Genomic DNA, 13807 nt, shown 5'->3' with positions numbered 1-13807 from the left:
GTAGGTGGCAGTGTAACAAGAAGCTCAAGCCCATGTTAGCCAATCAGAATCCAGAAAATAGCAACAACAGCAACAAATCACTTCCTCTTTCTCTTTTATGTCGCAGTCAGACATAACAAAATATCCGCCTCATCACATAAATCTCTGTTTGTACCTGTTTAGACGCAAACAGAGTTTTCCCAAAAAAACGATCAACCTGGAGTTTTTAGAAACTATTTGCATTGCATTGTTTTCGTTGTTGTCTAAACACCACCTCAGTGTGTACCAGGAGTCGCCTATTTCACACAGGATTTCCTCCTGCACAATCTCGCTCATCAATTCTATAATTTCGTTTTGAATTGTATGGGAAGTATAAGTTCCGTTTGCCGGTCTGGTTTTTCCGTTTGCTGGTCTGGCTAGCTCTGCATCTTTCCTCATAGTGTAGCTCATCAGTGACAAAAAGAGCCTACACCCCTCTTCTCCCATAGAATCATCCCCATTCACTGAATCTCTCAGAGGTATCCTATTTGATGTAAGGAATTCACTGACCGCAGTTATGGCAGACAAATACCCCCAATTTCTTTCCAGCTGTCCTGCATTCACCAATGTTGACACTTCGGTTCCTGTCGCACTATGTTTGGTCTGCTCTTTGGAGGATGCATGTCTTGAGGGATTAACTGCATGCCACCAGTTATTGAAACCTGATGACACCAAAGTCTTATCCCCGGCACCAGAGCTAAACTTTCGGCATGGAAAGCAGAAGGCTGTGTCTAAGGATACAGAGTATACTAGCCTTTCCCTTCCTGGGTACACTGCTTCAGAAATGAAAGATTTTTCTCACTGAAATTCCGTGGATAAGCACTCTGTTCCGAGGTCATCCACGCCCGTGGAGATGATGAAAGGAGGCACAGCTGATGTTAACAGCATAACTCAAAGCAAAACTTTCCCGTTCGACTTCTTCCTCATAGAACAACCTTGTTGCTCCGTGTCTTATATCTATGGTTACGTTTGACCGTCAAGTGATTTAACACATGCGTGTGTAACCCGCACGTGCTTGTGCGGGAACAGTCTAATTCTAAGCTCTAGGTTCTAGAGGAGACTGGTTTAGGTTATTGCTAGACCATAGTTCAATGACTCACCCCAAGACAACACACCACACTCAAAATTCTTCTTTAAATACAAAATATGTTTATTTTAACATTCAAAGATCATTCAATTCAGTTTAAGTTATTTCAATATCAGTATTAAAAGAGATGAATTATGTTGTATCTGTTTACTATTCTATTATGCTACCTTATATGTTCTATTCTAATATTCTATTTATTGTATTTATATATCCATATACTACTTTATATCTTTATTCTATTTAATATCTAAATAAAGTCTAATTTTCCTTTTTAAAATACTATTAATATATTATCCTAACCTTATATTATATTACCTAATATCTTATCTTATATTTATTATCCAATATTATTATATACCAGGGGTTCCCAAACTTTTCCTTGACAAGGCCCCCCAAATACCACTAGGTTCTGGCCAAGGACCCCTTGATGTGTTATTAAACCCATCGACAATACTATTCTGCTATATGAGAGCTATCACTCTACTATTATTCCCAGTCATTATCATGGAAAATAATGTTCAGATATGCAACAAATTATTACAATGGCATTGTATAACAACCCTCATAGTAATGGGTATATTTAAAAATTTTCAAATGTATTTATTTGTTGCTTTTATTTTTCTTTCCAACTTGCTGAGGCCCCCCTGGCACCCCCTCGCAGCCCCCACTTTGAAAACCACTGTTATATACTATAAATGAAACAAAATAAAATCCAACCCAAAACAAAATGTGAGTGCACTCAAGAAAATAATAAAGAAAATAAAATAAATGAAAGCGGGAAATGATTCAGTCCAACTTGTGCAAAGTGCAATGTCCAGATCCTACCGCAATCACAAGGGTAAGGGGATGATGATATGTAGCCTAACATAGGGTGACCAGACGTCCTCTTTTGCCCGGACATGTCCTCTTTTTGAAACCTAAAAATGTGTCCGGGCGGAATTTTAAAGTCGCCCGGGATTTTCTTATTCTAGCCTCAAACGTGTTTACAGCGAATTTGCATTGCTCTCTCTTTCATTCATTGAGTGGAAAGTGTAGGGTGTTGAGCCTGACCTTAGCTACCGTCATTGGTCGATAGTAATCTCTGTAAACATTTAATTGGTCAGTCAGTCACCTCAATAGCGCAAACTTCCTTGTTTAGTGTAAGTTCACTGACAAATTAAAACGTAAATTTCCATGTTTTTGTCTCGGTCGAGATCAACATGAAGCTGAGTGCCTGACCTGCAAAGCAGGCACTTACGTGTCGGTCGCAAATAAAGGTACCAATGACCTACAGGTAGGCTACACAATGTTCAGCAAAGCATCGAACGGCAGCGAGGGGTGAGAGCTCATCAGCTAAAGTGACAGAGTTTTTCGACCGTAACATTACGTCTCCAAAATCATTTTGATGGCACATAACCTCATAACCATAGACTGTAAAAAATATAACATGACGAACGGCACTTCTGCCATTGTCTGAGCGGCCTTCTCTAGACGATTGCCGACCTAGCAACTTTCTAGTTTCGGGTAGGAAACTGCACTTTGGTTATCCCTTACTGCCTTTAAGGGATAGCCTGCACGCTGACAACAGCAGATGTCAATAATCCTCTATCTACTGTAGCCAATATTCAGGTGAATTAAATATGTTGGCATAACATGAGGGATAGATGTAGGCCTATTTCTTTAAGGCTGTCCTTTGACCAGATAATGGCCATCCAGACAGCAACAGTGGGCCAAAAGGATAATCACCTCTGGCATGCCCTGCGGAAAGGTCGCCTGACAGCCAGCAATTTTGGGAGCGTGCCCAAAATGTGCCACCCCTTCCCTCATCAACAGGCTCTGTGGGAACCAGGACCTTTCTGGAGTTTTGGCTGTGCAGTGGTGCATAGTGAATGAAAAAGAGGGTATTGCTGCGTTCGAGGAGGGCACCAGCCTGAAGGTCAGAGGGTCTGGTTTATGGTTGGTCTCGTTGGAGAGACGGGCATCATTGAGGTGAAGTGTCCATACAGATGGAGGGACAGTACCTTTGAGGAAGCGGTGAAAGAGAAGAGCTTTTACCTTCACGAGGAAGGTGGCACCTACCACCTGAGAAGGGACCACAGCTACTGGCACCATCATTTGGACACCTAAGTAGTGCATGATATTGCCAATCTCCCGTGACGACTCCTGGCTGCCTAACTTGGGGATTTTGGAGCCATTTTAGAGCTCATATGCTCCCACATATTGAGCAAAACTTAAATAAAATAGTGTATGTAGTGTAAATAGTGTATATAATGTAGTAGTTCTTACAATCAGTTCCCCTTTGTTCATCCTTGAGGATTTCTTAACAGTTCTGTTTAAACATTTTTGGGGGGCAATGGATCAGCGTTCTCGCCGCGCCTCCTGTCAGTACCTGGTTACAGGGAAGCCAATGATCCAGAACATAAGAAATAAAAACAACTAGCCTCTCAGGGTGCAACCCAAAGCACTCCACACACAAGACATTGGCACATAGATGCCGGACGGAGCGGCGTAGTCACCAGTGTACCCGTGGCACCACACCGTGTGTAGCATACTGACACCACATCATCACGCTGCTATTTGTAATGCAATCTGTGACCAAGGAGAATAGCCTAACTCATGAACAAATAGGTCATAAACTACTTGGGATTTCACACTCATAAGTCTAATTAAGGACTAGGGTTTCATATTTTTCCCAAAAATTAGATAAATCATATCCTGGCAAAAGAATCCATTTCCCAGGAAATAGCTGTTTTTTTTGTTTTGTTTTAAACCCAATGTATCAATATTATTCAAATATGCGTTTCCAAATCCCAAACTGACATTTTTTATATTATTTGTATCATTAAAAGAGCACAGTTTATGTCCATCATCAACACGTTTGCAATGATTAATTCTGCTGCGTGGGGGGCATCTGACGGGGATTTATTTGCTGAACGATGATAGATAGCGCGATGGCATTCAACCACCAGATGCTGATGTTCGGACACGACACGTTTCGGAGGCATAACACATAGGCCTACCCGTAAATCCTCAAATTATGGCTGGGATGATAATTGCCCACCAGTAGCCTATGGTTATCAGTCCACGAGCACTAAAAGACATTGTTTCGATTTAACTCAATGAAATTAAAGAGCTCTTCTTATTTCATATTGTTGGTTGGTTTAATACTGTTGCCAATGAAAAGTCGTTGTCCTAATGAGTCTCAACACATCGCTGTCAAGCTACCAGTCGCTTGCCGTCTCCTTCTGAGCTTGCCAGAGGCTGAAGCCCTTAAGCTACTACATTTAAACACACAATTGATGCCGTGAGGCATTTCAGAAAAAAAAAGTAGGCGAAATCATGCATAATTAAAAAAAAAACTAGATGTACCGCAGAGCGGTACAAAATATGACAGCCACCCAGTCCAGCACATTTTTTCCACAAAAATAAATCACGCTGAAAGGCCTATATGATTCTAACTGTCTCACTAAATTGCATTATCCACACTCAATTCTCACTGGTATCTGCTAGACAACAAGTACCAAAACATGATTAGTTCATAGATTTCACATGTAAAATTCATTTTATACAACCCCACCCCCATGTTGCCTGTTCATAATTCTAAGAAATTCTTGAATTGTGTGCATGTGTGCGTGTACATGTTTATGTTTATGTGTGTGTGTGTGCGTACTTGTGTGTGTGCCTGCCTATGTGCCTGCTTGTGCATGTGCATGCATGCGTCCATATGTCTACTGTGTGAGTATGTGTCATACGTATGATTACTGTGAATGTATGTGTGTGCGTTTGTATCTGTTTATGTGTGCATATGGAATGGGTTAACATGACCCCTGGAGGCAAACATATGGAAAAAATTGGTCATCCTAGGCCCTACGGTTCTCAAGATATTCACAGAAAACTGTGTCTGCCCTACCCTCCTTTTGGGGGGTCCAGTGCAGCGGGGGGGGGGCTACAGATCCAAACGAAAAACGATGGTTCCATGCTATCCATGTGGGGTTAAATGCCCACCAAGTTTCGTGTACCCCGGTCTTTGCGGCGCGGCAGTCATAATAAATCAATTTAGGCTACCGTAGGCCTACTTGGCTATACACAATAAGGTTTCCATTACAGCACAGCGCACATTCAATGAATTAATTCAAGCGACTGCCTGTCTCGCAATAAACGCAGCGGGTGGAAATCCCCACACTCTTTTAACTACATGAAACTTAATAGATAACCCCCCAGATTTCAGTGCCCATCAGTCCCAACATTTAACAATATAATCAAACAGTCCAAAGTAAATTAAAAAGCACCAAAGGGAAAGTTACTCATCCAAATTCACTGCAACTTCCTTTATCAGGGGATTTTGGAGATTCACCAAAGCACAGCAGAGCTGTACCACCACGTCAGCATGGCTTCGTAAGGAGTGAGGAACAAAGCGCAGGATTTTATATTCTTTCAAACAGGCATTTGCCCTCTCGACATGAATTCTTGTCCATGCAATGTCTTTTGTGAGTTTCACTTCACTCTTGGTTAACTTGCCATGGTGCAAAAATGGTGGAATGTTCAAGCTGACTCCTTCTGACAAAAGATCTTGAATCAGAAAGCCTTTGTCAGCAAGGACAATATCACTTGACTTGAAGACTTCAAGGATGCCACTCTTAGCCACAATGGCCTTGTCAGAGACTGACCCAGGATACAACCTGCTGCAATATGTACTGACAGCGTTGCCACACCAATCAAGATCTTGAATGAATGCATGCCTCTGTATGACGAGTAGGTGTGTTTTTGAAGGTCCATTGAGGCTGGAGTAGCAAAATCAGTGCAGTCTATCACCATCCTGCAGTTACGGAACATCTGGAAAGACGATGATTATCCAGAAATTAACAGACAACCCTTTAATACTGCCGCTATCTTACCACTTGTACAGACCTTTCACACAGGGCTTGCCAATTGGAATAGAGAAGACTAAGACCATTATGTACAACTACAAAATCAAATCCCACAATTAACTCATTGAATGCCAAGCTGTTTTTGGGAGCTTTGTCTTAGAGTGCCAGCAATCTAGACCATTGTTGATGATTTTTGTACAGCCACAGCATATTCTGTGTTATAGCTATGAACACATACAATAGCTTGATTAAAAGGTGAGACTTTAAGCTCGGTGGGTGCAAACCGTGTATTTCTACACGCCTCTGTTCCTGAGAAATCAAAGAGAGATCAAAATCACTGTTTTTTTTCTAGAAATGGAGATAACGTCTTTTATGAAACATGAAGTGTTGCCTGTTACTTACTTGTGTAAACTTTCCGGGAAGTGATCAGTGAGACCTGGCGAGACTGCCACCTAGTGATAGACCCACAAAAATGGCCTGGTTTTGACCTGACGTGCATGTGTCACTGATTCGACCCAAAGCGGCAACCGAGTTATGATAAAAATGTCCAGATAAAATGTCCAGATTGTGCGTTTTGTGAGTGATTGTGAGTTTCACGATCGTCATATATTTCATTTCCATTCATCACAGAGTTCCCAAAATCACATATAAGGTGTGTTAGTGTCTAGTTTCATAATTAAAAAAAAAAGCTAAAAACGTAATATTATGTTTTTGGCACTCAACGCATGGGAAGGAAAAACGTAATGACACTCAATGAGTTAAAAAGATTTTTGTCTTATTTCCGCACTTCGCAGGAATAAAAACCTGCAAGATGTTCTAATAAGAATTCGATTTGATCGGCCCCAACAAGAAACAGGACCTTTTTTGTTCCCTCCCTTCATTACAAATTCTCACACAAGTAAAGGAGCATCTATACCAACAAGTATCTCGCCCGACACCCTGAATGTAGTTTACGCCTTGAAATGCTTGTGGGATTCTGTATATTGGTGACAGTGGGGTTAAACACAGATGATCTGACTGTACTGGACATACACTAATTGTCACGACACTTTGATCACAGTGAACGAGGTATCCAAACAGCTGAGGTATCCAAACAGCACTCCTCTTCACTCGGTAATCCGGAGCATACCACGAATCCACGTCTCACCCCCACAAGGTCTCAAGGTAAAGACTTCAGGCGGGCTGCGCAGCACCAAGGGGAAGGCACTAGCAGAGCTGTTAGGAGCGGAGCCCATACGAAGTATAACACAGCAAATCTCCACGCTGCCTATGGCAACACAATGAACGTCGAGGCATTTTTGATGTGTGAAGATGTGCGCATTCCTCTGCATGTGTGCAGCATCAAGGAAAGGTGCTCAAGTTCAGTTGTGATTTGGATTCGTCACTGCTATCCAATGGGGGCTCCACTATCTCTACTTACCAGACATAGTTCCAGAGGTAGTGAAACCTCATACTTACCTGAAAAATCATGTGACCTTCACTGAGTATTCAGCCAAAGGTCAGAAAGTGTTGACTGACTTGTTTTGGTACCACGCTTGCATACGTCGATGGTGGGTATTACTTAAACTTTTCCCAAGGACAAGAAAAGTCCCAGTGTTCTTCTGGAAAAAAAAAGCAGTTATAAAGGAATTGCTGAAACCGCATTGAGCAAAGTTGTGTCAAACTTCCAAGAACAACTTGCCATGTGTTCCGACAAGGACTTGAGTGTTAATGTTCAGACAAGGCTGAAGCACACTCTAGACCTGCGCAGACCTCTTTTGGAGGTGCTTGGAAGAAGTCCCATTAGGTTTGTTCAACTGTATGTGGATTCTCCACATTCAAATGTTGTTTTTAAGTACCCTCACCCCATCAGTGGGTTAGTGACATTGTGTGGCCTCCAACACCAAAAGGTGAAAGCGTCAATGAAAAGGGCTGCTGATCAGTACATCGAATGCTTGCAGGACATGTGCCTGAAAAATGAAGGGCAGCTTATTCTGCATTTGGAGTACGTCACTTGCTGTGATCTGTCTTGTGGCATACCATATGCTATCCATGCTGAAGACTTTTTGGATTTCCAAGCACTGAAGAGGCTGTTGAAGACTTACCCTGTTGTCATTCCCTTCTTTGATACTGAGGAGTGCAAGATAGTAGAGGTGGTTCATGACACATTGGGCTACTTTGTGTCAACATTAATTGACATGCTGATGCAATATGGAGGGAAAGGAGGGGTTCTTTCCATCCTGGAAAGCGTACCAGCTTGAATTGGCATGCGAAGAACTGATTTATGGCCATCCACTGTTGATACATATTAGCCATTACCAGTCCCTCCAGGAATTCACGATGTTGCGATCGCAACAATTAACGCAAATTCAGCAAATCCTCGTGAATTCTGGGCGACCTCACAATTTTGTCCAAACACCGCAACTTTTTCGCAAATTTGACCAATCATCATGGTTTCCCCGTGAAATTTCACCTACCACAACAGTCCCTCGTGCAGAATATTAAGTCAGATGCCACACTCACTTCTGCAGACACCAGAGACTGCCCTACTGTATGTTCACGGCTCCTGCAGTTTTAATGACAATAAATAGAAGGCTAACGTTAATGATCTGCTTTACTTGCGGATCTCTCAACCTGGTGTTGCTAACCTACCTAGGCTATGAAAGTAAGTTAATTAAGGCCTACTTTTACTGACATTTGAGTAGGCTACAGTATGCAACCCATTGGCAAACGTTTACACCTGGAGATGTCTTTTAGCTCGTGTCATGTTTGCTAGCTTGTGGGCTCAGTTGTGTAGTGCTACCAAAATCATAGAAATTAATAACATTGCAAGACATTTACCTCTTCTGTGATCCAAGAATGCTTTCATTCGAGTTATTTTTTAACATTTATTTTAACTAATGACATAGAAACATCCCGAATTCCATCCACATATCGTAATGCACTATGCAAAAAGTTATTTCCACTCGTAACCGAACACAGTGAGATGCAAGCCTTCCAATCCACTTAGAAATGTAATTACACTACTCTCACGTCCTTAAAGTGGCAGGCAGTCAATTAGACGTACACACCACCAATGTCATAACATTAAAGAAAAGTGTAGTCTAATAGTTTAAATCAATATAAAATTACTAGATACTTAGTTGGTTATTAGTAATTATGCAAGTCACAGAATATGAATTATTACAAATATATGAACTTAATATGAATTACAACATATATGAATGTATTGAAACATGACATGATGCCATCTTTTTAGGGGGCTGTCTTTTTTGGACAGTTCTACGAAAGGTTATACTGCTTTGTGAATTACCCCAGTCAAAGTATTTACACAAATAAAGTAGGCCTACCTTGATTTTCTGTAACCCTTACTATTTACCTTCACTTACCCTTTTTAATAAGCATCAAGATGATCAGTGTGATTTTCGTCTTACTAACCTTAATTGCCCTCAATTAAAAAATAATTTTTAAAAAAATCGCAACTATTTTTGCAATTTTCACTTCCTCCCGCAATTTCTTCGCAACAAACAGCTAAAAACACCGCAAATTCCATCGCAATTTTATAGAAAAGTTGTCGCGAAATCAGGCATTTTAGATCGCAACATTCTCAAAAAATCCTCGCGAAATCCTGGAGGGACTGCATTACAGTGCTTCGTTGGGCACCAGCACTGTCCGCGAAAGGAGCCCGAGTCACTGTCGGGGGATTTTGGGGCTATCTCCTTTTAACAGTGCGGCAGTGGGCGATGATCCACCTCTGGTTTCAACGTGGTCAGGGAATGTGCAATTGGAGATGAGGGTCAGAAGATTGTTCCCTCAGACGGAGTGCTTGAATGCTGGACCTTCAGTGGTTGGTGAAGCTTTGGTCCGAATTGTACTTGCTGACTTGTTCAATCTTGTGGCTGAGGCTGTGCCATGGAATGCTCTCCAGGGAAAGCAGCTTCCTAGGGTTAGGTTCGAGTAAAAAACCCCAAAAGTTTACCGCTAAACTTAACTTTGGTGGCTCATATCTAGGAAGGTCATAGAGACCAAGTTTATTAGATTCCTTGGGCCAATACCTTTCGATGGACACGCTTACCTGTAATAACCGTAAGTTGGTGTAATTCCAGAAATAAACTTTAAAATCCTTTTATCTTGAGAACGGAAGGTCGTAGAGACACAGGGACAAGTCAGGTTTTGGGCAAGCTGAAAAGATTTGGTCTACGACCTTTGGTTCTGGAGATATTCGCGAAAAACAATTTCCCAATGTAAACAAATGGAGAGAGAAGAAAGTGGAAATTTTGAGGCCAGTGACAACATTATTACCTCCACCGGAAGCATGTGAATCTTCCTTTATATTCTGCAAAAGGCCGGAGTGCATTGCACAACTGTCAAGTCAGCAGTCTTCCACATAATTGTGTAGTCTACAGCAGTGTTTTTCAACCTTTTTTGTGCCACGGCACACTTTTGACGCTTAAAATGTCCCACGGCACACTAACATCCTGTGTGAAGAAAAAATATATACCATAGCCTAAAATTTCAAATAATACACAGATATGGCCTTATTATGGCTTCTATGCAAGACCTGCTCAATAAAACAAGAGCCCTCGCATTTGTAGGTGACTATATCTAATTTAATTGTTGTTATGAACTGGATATGTGAGGATTCTGTGAATACTGGATATGGGGCCCCCGTTGTACAATGCCAGCATACAACAAATAGTGCAATCATACAATCAATGAGAGCATGTGGTTATAAATTATTTGATGCAACAGTTGCTTTTCTGGACCAGTGAGTGACATTTGGGTAATTTTCTGCGGCACACCTGATGATCTCTCACGGCACACTAGTGTGCCCCGGCACAGTGGTTGAAAAACACTGGCCTACAGTGGGGTATTCCAGAAAGCAGGTTTACTGGCTTAACTGGGTATGTTAACCCAGAGCTAGCGGTAAACCTGGGATTTCAGTTCCAGAAAGCTCAAATATGTTCAGGCTATGTAAGTAACTATGGTAACATAGGCTCTGAACTGAACTGGGTATATAAACCCAGAGTAAACGGTAAACCTGGGATTCCAGTTCCAGAAAGCAAAAAAATGATCAGGCTATGGAAGTAACATAGGCTCTGAACTAAACCTGGTAGGGGGTAGGTTTTGTTCAGGTTATGTTCGCGTATTTAAGCGCACGTTCAGCCAGGCCGCTGTTCTCACACTTGTCACACAATGGCGTTTCCTTTTGAGGAAGGTGCAATTGACATTGAAGCACAAATAATTCGGGTTATTCACTGTGAGAGGGTGATAAGACCACGAATTGATATCCTTTCTTTTCCTGATGAGTTTTTACAAGAGCGCTACCGGTTTTTCTGCGGAATCTATACTATATTTGAACATTCTCCATCCCCACATTTCGAATGTTACGCATCGTGGATTCGCTCTCAATTCTCTCCAAACGATGTGCATCGCTCTCCGTTTTTTGCCAACGGGAGTTTTTTTGTACAATATTGGAGACGCAGAGCATATCGGCAAAGCAACTGTTTGTCGGGCAGTACGTAAAGTTTGCCTTGCGCTAAAGCGGTTCATGCGCAACTTCATTCGTTTTCCTGGCCACAAACCTACGAGGATCATCAGTTTCATCAACTGGCAGGTCAGCAGCCTTTCACCAAATTTGCACCGAAATTATCTTTGCTGGGAAGCTTTCAATTAATGGGCCTTGGCTATTTCAGGCTTTCCAAACATCATTGGCTGCATTGATGGGACGCAAGTGCCTATTAAAGCGCCATCCATAAACGAGGCAGACTATGTGAACAGGAAAGGTTTCCACAGCATAAACGTCCAAGTAGGTGTAATGGATAGGCTATAGGCCACTTTTATTTTTTGACGCTCTGTTAATGTAACCTGACCCTAGCCAGATGAATGTCGTTCCGCTTAGCTCCGCCTAGCTTCACTCACATCCATCTGGGACCTCTTCCATTGAGAGTGATTTCTCCAACCAACTTTATGGTTTAGCCAATCAGGACGCAGGGCGGGAGTTTCATAGATGTGACATAGCGTAGAAGCGACTGTGAGTCTGTTATTAGCGTCACGGGTTGGCTTCGATGTGAGTGGTTGAAGTAGCACGTCAATAGATGACGGACAAGTGGCTTATTCAATCATATGCAAGCATTTTTTGATTAGGCCCAGCCTTCTGAAGCAACACTTCAATGGATCGGTTCCAGATGGATGAGTGGAGCTAGGCGGAGCGAAATTCATCTGGCTATTGCCAGGTTACTGTTAATGGTGTTGATGTTTAAAACACATTTAATTTAACTAATTGCCAGATGATATGTGATGCCTCATACCTCATCACAAACGTGGAGGCAAAATGGCCAGGGTCAGTACACGATGCCAGGATGTACCGGGAATGTAATTTGAGCAACAAGTTCCAACGGGGTGCGTTAGGCCTATGTCTTATGCAAATAATCAGATAGGCTAATTAATGCGTAGGCTCTAACTTAATGTTATATGTGCAATTACAGGAGAATTTGATGGGTATCTTCTGGGGGATAGAGGATACCCATGCCTTCCGACGCTCATCACCCCGTACCCTGATCCGAATCCTGGAGCGCAAAGCAGATTCAACGTGGCCCACAGCAGAACAAGAGTTTGAATCGAAAATACTTTCGGGATTCTCAAGGAGAGATTCCAGTGCCTGCGTGGGCTGAGGGTCTGTCCTGAGAGGGCATGTGATGTCATTGTTGCGTGTGCCATATTGCACAACATTGCTACGTTGCGCAATGAATTAGTTCCAGATATTGAGGAGCTGGTACCCGAGGACCACATTCAGCAAATCGACATCAGAGATGGTCAAAGAATGCGTGATGAAATCTGTCACAATCACTTCAATTAGACATTAAAAAAAAAATGCACGTAAGACTGTTTGAGACATTTATTTTCCCATTGCGTGTTTCATGGCCTGAAAAGAGACTTCATTATAGAGCAAATATTCTGATCCAATGTTCTCATGGACTGACAGAAAACATGAAGAAATTATTCTCTAGTCTCTGCACAGCCCATTTCTTTACCTCGATCTTCAGTTTCAAGTATTCCATCTCCAAATCTGCCTTAGCAATTTGTCTTTCGAGATGGACCCTATAAAGTTCCTTTGCAGACATCTGAAATACATCCCATGTTTAGCATTGGAGCTAGTTCATGTTTAGACGAATTATGGTTGATGGTTATTTCTTACGTTTCTGTATTCATTAGGCCTACTCGGCTCCGGATCCTCCACCGCAGCCACGGTCTGTTAGAGGTACATTTCCAGTTGGCATAATGTGAGCACTGAATGTTAGGTTCCATAAATAATTTGATCATGGCAAAACATACCTCTGCAGACATCGGTGGTTCCTCCGTGACTGCTGATAATGTCTCTTCATCCTCCTATTATTCATTTTAACAGTAATATTGGCTGGGAGCTAATAGTAATATTGGCTGGGAGCTAATAGTAATTTTAACGACTTACAGCAGTAAGAGCAGTATCATTTGTGGTGGTGGGGGGGGGGGCTGGCTCCACCAGTATCAGCACTCCACCTTCAACTGAGAAGTTCATAAATTGGTCATTTTCTAGGCTACACAAATTAGACATAAGTGATTTAGGCGTAGGCCTAATAGGGAAAATACATTGAACTAGCTCATTTTGCTCCTCCTGGGAGGTTGAGGGCTCCGATGACGTGCCCCAAGGAATTCATCATCGGACGCCCTCCATTGATACTAATTGCCAACTCCTCCACAGAGGTGAGAGGGGACACCACTGGCCCCGAACCGGTCTTCCTCCCTTCTGCTTTCTTCCTATTGGCTTTGGAATGAATGTACCTTGTTGCAATATGACAATTCAAGAATATAATACTGGATAAGTGATGTCTATAAG

The 13807-nt window shown here is 42.1% G+C and overlaps 1 pseudogene; it reads left to right on the top strand.

The window, feature by feature from the left end:
* The first annotated feature begins 11127 nt into the window (after positions 1–11127).
* LOC125311020 lies at positions 11128–12790 on the top strand (annotated as a pseudogene).
* Positions 12791–13807: the final 1017 nt, after the last annotated feature.

The sequence above is a fragment of the Alosa alosa genome, chromosome 2 (assembly GCF_017589495.1).
Source record: "Alosa alosa isolate M-15738 ecotype Scorff River chromosome 2, AALO_Geno_1.1, whole genome shotgun sequence".
Classification (NCBI taxonomy): Eukaryota; Metazoa; Chordata; class Actinopteri; order Clupeiformes; family Clupeidae; genus Alosa; species Alosa alosa.
The sequence above is the reverse complement of the archived record's forward strand: the minus strand, read 5'-3'. Positions and strand labels throughout refer to the sequence as shown.